General features: G+C 38.8%; 1 pseudogene across 1 annotated transcript; it reads right to left on the reverse strand.

Moving 5' to 3' along the window:
- Positions 1-5,315: 5,315 nt before the first annotated feature.
- On the reverse strand, positions 5,316-5,849 carry LOC105511312 (annotated as a pseudogene). Its single transcript, XR_001001700.1, has one exon. The product of XR_001001700.1 is annotated as a 40S ribosomal protein S18 pseudogene (transcript).
- Between the last annotated feature and the right edge of the window lie 2,949 nt (positions 5,850-8,798).

The following is an 8,798-nucleotide window of genomic DNA, read 5'->3' on the forward strand; positions in this document are numbered from 1 at the left end:
TCTATGTAATATTGACGGTGGGGTTTTAAAGTCTGCCACTATTATTGTGTGGGAGTCTAAGTCTCTTTGTAGGTCTCTACAGACTTGCTTTATGAATCTGGGTGCTCCCATTTTGGGTACATATATATTTAGAATAGTTAGCTCTTCTTGTTGCTTTGATCCCTTTACCATTATGTAATGGCCTTCTTTGTCTCTTTTGATCTTTGGTGGCTTAAATTCTGTTTTATCAGAGACTAGGATTGCAACCCCTGCATTTTTGTTGTTGTTGTTGTTTGCTTTCCTATTGCTTAGTAGATTTTCCTCCATCCCTTTATTTTGAGCTTATGTGTGTGTCTAAACATGAGATGGGTATCCTGAATACAGCACGCCGATGGGTCTTGACACTGTACAAATTTGCCAGTCTGTGTCTTTTAACAGGGACATTTAGCACATTTACATTTAAGGTTAATATTGTTATGTGTGAATTTGATCCTGTCATTATGATGTTAGCTGGTTATTTTGCTCATTAGTTGATGCAGTTTCTTGCTAGCATCATTGATAGTCTTTACAATTTGGCATGTTTTTGCAGTGTCTGGTACCGGTTGTTCCTTTCCATGTTTAGTGCTTCCTTCAGGAGCTCTTGTAAGGCAGGCTTGGTGGTGACAAAATCCCTCAACCTTTGCTTCTCTATAAAGGATTTTATTTCTCCTTCACTTATGAAGCTTAGTTTGACTGGATATAAATTCTGGGTTGAAAATTCTTTTCTTTCAGAATGTTGAGTATTGGTCCCCACTCTCTTATGGCTTGTAGGGTTTCTGCCAAGAGATCTCCTGTTAGTCTGATGCGCTTCCCTTTGTGGTAACCAGACCTCTCTGTCTGACTGCCCTTAACATGTTTTCCTTCATTTCAACCTTAGTGAATCTGACAATTATGTGTCTTGGAGTTGCTCTTCTCAAGGAGTATCTTTGTGGTGTTCTCTTATTTCCTGAATTTGAATGTTGGCCTGTCTTGCTAGGCTGGGGAAGTTCTCCTGGATAATATCCTGTAGAGTGTTTTCCAACTTGATTCCATTCTCCCCGTCACTTTCAGGTACACCAATCAAACGATCTGGTCTTTTCACATAGCCCCATATTTCTTGGAGACTTTGTTCATTTCTTTTTACTCTTTTTTCTCTAAACTTGTCTTCTCACTTTATTTCAGTAATTCGATCTTCAATCACTGATACCCTTTCTTCCACTTGATTGAATTCGCTATTGAAGCTTGTGCATGCATCATGAAGTTCTCCTGACACGGTTTTCATCTCCATCAGGCCATTTAAGGTCTTCTTTACACTGTTTATTCCAGTTAGCCATTTGTCTTACCTTTTTTCATGGTTTTTAGCTTCCTTCAGTGGGTTAGAACATGCTCCTTTAGCTCACAGAAGGTTGTTATTACTGACCTTCTGAAGCCTACTTCTGTCAACTCGTCAAATTCAGTCTCCATCCAGCCTTGTTCCATTGCTGGTGATGAGTTGCGATCCTTTGGAGGAGTAGAGGCGCTCTAATTTTTAGAATTTTCAGCTTTTCTGCTCTGGTATCTCTCCATCTTTGTGGTTTTATCTACCTTTGGTCTTTGACGTTGGTGACCTACAGATGGGGTTCTGGTGTAGATGTCCTTTTTGTTGATGTTGAGGCTATTCCTTTCTGTTTGTTAGTTTTCCTTCTAACAGTCAGGTCCCTCAGCTGCAGATCTGTTGGATTTTGTTGGAGGTACACTCCAGACCCTGTTTGCCTGGGTATCACTAGCCAAGGCTGCAGAACAGCAAATATTGTTGCCTGATCTTTCCTCTGGAAGCTTCATCCCAGAGGGGTAGCCATCTGTATGAGGCATCTGTTGGCCCCTACTGGGAAGTGTCTCCCAGTTAGGCTACATGGGGGTCAGGGACCCACTTGAGGAGGTAGTCTGTCTATACTCAGAACTCTAACACCATGCTGAGAGAACAACTGCTCTCTTCAGAGCAGTCAGACAGGGACGTTTGAGTCTGCAGAAATTTCTGTTGTCTTTTGTTCAGCTATGCCCTTCCCACAGAGGTGGAGTCTATAGAGGAAGTATGCCTTGCTGAGCTGTGGTGGGCTCCTCCCAGTTTGAGCTTCTGGGCTACTTTGTTTACCTACTCAAGCCTCAGCAATGGCGGACATCCCTCATCCCACATGGCTGCAGCCTCACAGGTCGATCTCAGACTGCTGCACTAGCAGTGAGCAAGGCTCTGTAGTCGTGGAACCTGCTGAATCAGGCACAGGAGAGAATCTCCTGGTCTGCCAGCTGCTAAGACCATGGGAAAAGCACAGTATTTGGGCGGAAGTGTCCCACTTTTCCAGGTACAGTCGGTCACAGCTTCCCTTGACTAGGAAAGGGAAATCCCCCAACCCCTTGTGCTTCTCGGGTGAGGCGATGTCCTGCCCTGCTTCGGTTTGCCCTCTGTGGGTTGCACCCACTGTCCAACCAGTCCCAATGAGATGAACTTGGTACCTCAGTTGGAAATGCAGAAATCACCTGTCTTCTGCATCATTCACGCTGGGGGCTGCAGACTGGAACTGTTCCTATTCGGCCATCTTCATCATGTTTATCTTAAGATGTATCTTTTGTTGATTAACTTTCTTGCTCTTTATCTTTTCCAATATATAAAACTTAGCAAAAATTAATCTATATTTCTTTTCCTGTATCTCATAAGCTTTGATGTACAGAAGTTTAATTATGTTAGTTCTAGACAGTTACCAATTTCTACTGTCATACCTTATTTAATCCACAAGTTCTTAAAACTATGTTCTCCAATTCTCAAGCTTATGATATTTTGTTTATATATCTTTTAATTACATTGTGGTCAGAAAATATGACCTATGCTATGTCAATCCTATGAAATTTTTACAGCATTTCTTTATGGACAAACAAAAGACCAACATTTATAAATGTTCTCTGTGTACTTGAAAACCAGTGACTGAAATTTTATGAAATATTCTATATATGTTCATTAGGACAAATTTATTATGTTGCTTACATCTTCAATATTTTGATTTTTTTGTCTGTCTTCTCTAGCAATGACTGAGAAATACATGTTAAAACCTCGCATCATAAATGTAGATTTATTTAGAGCTATATTCTTTTGTAATTCAATTACTCCCTCTATAAATTTTATAAGGCACCTGAAAATATGAAATCATTTTTTTACCTTAATGAAGAGGTCTTTCTACCTATTCTCTGATCACATTATTTAAAAGTTTAACTTGTCTTTCCAACTCTTGATCTTCATTATTATCTTGGTTATTTCTTTACTACATAAGTAAACATCTAATATATTTTATAATTTATAAAGTTATTCCTTTTTTGTTTATTTTCTGTCTCCCCACCAAATACTGAATGACCCAGAAGAGCAAAAGTCATCTTATCTGTTATTATTCGCTGACATAGTCAGTTGCCTAGAACAGTGGTTGGCACATAGTAGACTCAGTAAATATTGAATGAAAAGTCTAGTTAGCTTGATTTTTTCATGTGTTTACTTCAGTTGCTATATTTGCCTTCTACTCCTGCTTTGAAACTTTTCTCTAAACTTAAATTAGTTTTGGATTTTTTATGCACTCCAAAAATATTTATTTTTTAACTGAAAGATTTGGTACATTTGTAGTAATTATAATTCTGATCTATTTGATGCACATGTAAAATCTTATGTTTTTGTTCTTTCTTTGTCCAGCCTATTATTCCATATTCCTTTTCTCCCTTTCTGTCTGGTCTTATACTGGGGTTACTTGAACTTTTGTATGTTCTTTTTTGTCTACTAGGTTGGAAGTTATGCACACTCTTTCTTATTATCTAGTGGTTACTCAATGATTAGAACACACATTCTGGGCTGGGCATGGTGGTTCACAGCTGTAATTCCAGCACTTTGGGTGGCCGAGGTGGGTGGATCATTTGAGGCCAGGAGTTTGAGACCAACCTGGCCAACATGGTGCAACCCTATCTCTACTAAAAATACAAAAACTAGCTGGGCATGATGGTGGGCACCTGTCATCCCAGCAGGAGAATCACTTGAACCCAAGAGGTGGAGGTTGCAGTGAACTGATGACAGAGTGAGACTCCATTAGAAAAAAGAAAGAAAGAAAGAAAGAAAAGAAAAAGGTATACACATTCTTAATTTATCAAAGTCTAAAGGTAATGTATATTTTTAACCTCTTTTTTGTAAGTTATGTTAGAATATTTTAATTCCATTCTCACTGTCCACCTCAGCTATATATTGTTGTTGTGTATTTTAATTATCTTTTTTCCTTTTTAAACCCTAGAAGGTATTACTATTATTTTGTACAGTGTATGTTTGTCTAGACTCAGTCTTTTTTTCCACCTCTTATTTACTACCCAGACTTACTTTTCTCTTGCCTCAAGCATATTTGTTAGAAATTCCTTTAATGAGGTTGTGCTAGTACCAAGCACTCTCAATCTTTGTTGTCTGACATGTGCTTATCTTGTCCTTATATTTTAACGCAATTTTCCCTGAATATAGAATTTTAGGTTCATGGTTATTTCCTCTCAGGATATGAAAATATGTTTCCACTGTTTTCTGACTTTCTTAGTTACTATTAAGACATCAGCATAGTTGTAATCATCTCTCTTTCAAAGGTCACCTGTCCTTTCTGGTGTCTTTTAAGATATTCTTTGTTTTGATGTTTTACAGCTTCACTGACATGTGTTAAGATGATTCCTTAATTTTCTTCTTTGGGGTTAGATTTCTAGAATTTGTTGATTGGTGAATTTCATCAATTCAGGAAAAATGCAACCATTACCACTTAAGATTTCCTCTACCCTATTTTCTTGTTTTCTTTCTGTCAGCCATCTTTTGTCTCTTTAGACTGCATTCTGGACTTTTTTTTAGATCTATCATCTGGTTCAGTAACTGTTAAGTCACTGACTTCTGGATCACCCCACATTGAAGGTGTAGTTCTTTGGGTTTTATGGTAGAAATACCCCTGTCAGACTCTCCCTTGAATGAGCTTTTCTCTGTGTCTCTCATTTTCATGTCAGTAAGTCTTTGAAAAGCAAAGCTGAAGTTCTCCAGGTTTGGTGAAAACATCCTGAGAGTGACAGCCAGCTGCTATCCACCCCTTGCCACACTGAGTTTTCACCTTCCCTTAGCTCCATGTCTGAGAAGGTTTATTTTCTTTTCTGCTTTTAAGAATATGTATGTAGTCTTTTCCATTGCCTTTAGTTGATTTCAGCATGAAGGATAACAATCTTTAATTAAATTAAACTTTAATTTTTAGATATTATTTTAAAAAATTTTTAAATTAATTAAAATTAAACTTTTTTTTTTTTTTTGGTATATAAACTATTTATTAACAGACTTATTTCTTCTTGGACACACCCACGGTGCGGCCACGGCGGCCAGTGGTCTTGGTGTGCTGGCCTCGGACACGAAGGCCCCAGAAGTGGCGCAGCCCTCTATGGGCCCGAATCTTCTTCAGTCGCTCCAGGTCTTCACGGAGCTTGTTGTCCAGACCATTGGCTAGGACCTGGCTATATTTTCCATCCTTTACATCCTTCTGTCTGTTCAAGAACCAGTCTGGGATCTTGTACTGGCGTGGATTCTGCATAATGGTGATCACACGTTCCACCTCATCCTCAGTGAGTTCTCCCGCCCTCTTGGTGAGGTCAATGTCTGCTTTCCTCAACACCACATGAGCATATCTTCGGCCCACACCCTTAATGGCAGTGATGGCAAAGGCTATTTTCTGCCGCCCATCGATGTTGGTGTTGAGTACTCGCAAAATATGCTGGAACTTTTCAGGGATCACTAGAGACATGGCGGCAGCACAAGCGGAGGCGTGTAAGCCTCCGGTGGAAGAGAGAGCGGCAAAATTAAACTTTTAAATTAGGAAGTTGAATTTTTCTTGTTTGGGTTTCCTTGTTTTGGTTTCCTAAATTAACAGTTCCCTTCAGGGCTGTTGTTCCCTTTAACGTCCTCTCTTCTCTCTTTCATGTTGTAGGCTTTCCTCAAACAGCAGCTCTGCATGGTTACCTTTTCATGCTTAAGAATAAATTATTAGGAAAGCTGACCAGAGGTCTGTAACAGGTGAGGATGTGGACAGCAGGCTTCACCTGAGGTGATAGAGCAGCTGCAAGCCGTTATGCTGAGGGAACCATAAATGTCAGAATGCAGAGGATTTTCTCTGGGACATTAGAGAAGAATCTTCTAATCATGTACCTGGGGTGAAATACTTTGAAATGTGGGGTTCCAGGGGAAGGGAAGGGTGTTGTGGGGTCAACTATTTCATGTTCAGATCATCAACCAATCCCCATTTTCAGCCCTATAGCTCTACTGCAGCTGGCATTTCTAAGCCTAAACCTTCCCAAGACACTCCAGACAACCTCTCTGGCCACCTCAGCTTCAGCCTCTCTGGGCTCATGCTCAATTTTAATGTGCTGCCCCACTGCATCCTCTTTTCTCTCTGCCTTACAGAAATACGGTTAAATCTCTTATCACTGATGCTCATACTCCCAATTTCTCTATGACATTGTGGCTTTATAACCTTTTAAACTTCATTATTCTCACTTTAACAGGGTTTGCAAAAAGTGAGGATGTCTGTGGTTAGTCTATTTTACAGAATGTGTTAGTCTGTTTTACAGAATGTACGTTATATACGTTAGTTTGTTTTACAGAATGCTTAGCTTATGGCCAATTTGCTATCTTGACTGTGAAATCTCTGATCTCTTACTAAATGGAAATAAAATATAATAAGAGAAAATGTGAAATATACTTTTACATATTTGTGTTTATACAGAACCATTTGTAGTCATTCACTACTTGGAAATAGAGAAATTCTAATGCAAACTTCAAGTTGTGATTGGTTCAAATAAGCAATAATCAAAAATTATTTTGATAATTTTGAGAAGGAAGGAATCTGCTAAGTTTTTAATAATTAGTGTAGGATTTTAAAAATCCATTGTCAGGATTCTGAAAGGCAAAGTCAGGCAGAACACTCGCATCAGGCATTATACCCAGCTCAAGATAGAGCTGTGGCTACCCTTAACTGGGTAGCCTCCTCTCCAGGTTGGAGGCTTATAGGAATATTCTGTAAGTCTCCTTTACCCTCGGTCCAACACCACTTTGGAGAGATGCCCAAGGAATATCCTGCTGAGCACAGTTCAGGATCCTGAGATCTTCCTGGGATATTCCTTCTTTTCTCAACCTCTACCTTCAGTCCATTCTGAGCACCAATCATTGTATAGTATAGCAGATATGGACCCTGCATTCTAACCTTTCTATCCTGTGAAGTGACCACAATTATTTGTGATGGGTAAGTCAAAAGGTGGAGGAAGTGGGGAAGGAAATGGTTTTGGATGAGGCAGAGAGATAGTTCTGTTGTACATAGGTAAATTTATAATCAACAATCTCATTCTCATAATATAAGATGGTTCTGGGAAATGGGCCAGCATCACTTATATACCACAGACTTCCTGGGGATGTGCTCTGAAAAGTCATCCTCTGGTCTCTTTACCGTATAAGTTGTAATAAAGTGGTACAGATATTTGTATACGCATGTGAAGGAGTACAAGGGTTGAAAAAAAGATGTCAAATTGTAAAATAGAAGGAATAAATGTATAAAAGAACAGAAACTGGCAAAAACTAAACTGCAAAGCTTTTGAGGGTTGTATGGTGTTACTGAACAGTAATTTCTTTAATAATCTGTCCAGGTTCTGGCAGTACTTGGAAGATGTTGTTCCCACCATTCTAATCGTTGAATGGCTAGAAACCCGTGAGTTCCTTTAATGTGTGGCAAAGTGAAGGAAGGATTTGGGAGACCCACTATGAAGGGGCTGCCTGGTTTGCTAGATCTCGCAGTGCCTGTGCCTCATGGTGTCATCTGGTTGCTTGGTTATTCTGTGATGAATAAGGGTGCCAAATTTACCCTTAAATGTCACTAATTTAACATTTTACTGATGAACCTGGAGTCAAAATCACTCAAGATATAGGCTTGTACTTGTATTGCTCCCTATGCCGGGATTCCTAAAACCAAGCTCTCCATGCTTGTCTGTCAGTGTCACTTCCTGGCCTGATCACTGTGATCCTGATCCTGGCCTGATCATTATAAAACATGCAAATGTCAAATGTATGACATGTAACATAAAGTTCTAGAGGGGAACACATTACCACAAGGTTCTTTTGCTGAAAATGGAGTGGCTTACTAGGACTCAAATGGGGACTACGATAAGTTAAAGAGATATCCTATAAATCCGAAAGCAATCACTAAAATATGAACAAAACAGAGTTGTAGCCACTAAGCTGACAACAAAGATAACAATGAAATCATAAACATATTCAATCCCAAAAGAAGGCAGAAATATAGGAAAAAGGAAACAACAGATGGGGCAAAACAGATAGCAAGATGATAGATTTAAACCCAACTATGTCAATAATCACATGGCATGCAAAGGATCTAAATATTCCCATTAGAAGCAGATTGTCAGGTTGGATTAAAAAACCAAGACACCAACTGTATCTTGCCTAAAAGAAACCCACTCTTAATATAAAAACACAAATAAGTTAAAAGTAAAGGAATGGAAATAGAAACATCATCGTAACACTAATAAAAACAGCCAAAGTGACTATACTACTGCCAGACAAAGTTGATTTCAGGGTAAATATTACTAAGAATGAAGAACATAATTTCATAATGAGAAAGGAGTTAGTCAAAAGGACATATCAATACTCGAATATTATGCCTCTAATAACAGAGGTTCAAAATACATGTAGCAAATTTGATAGACCTGTAGGAAGAAATAAACAAATCCAAAAT

The sequence above is a fragment of the Colobus angolensis genome, unplaced genomic scaffold (assembly GCF_000951035.1).
Source record: "Colobus angolensis palliatus isolate OR3802 unplaced genomic scaffold, Cang.pa_1.0 Scaffold2, whole genome shotgun sequence".
NCBI classification, from domain to species: Eukaryota; Metazoa; Chordata; class Mammalia; order Primates; family Cercopithecidae; genus Colobus; species Colobus angolensis.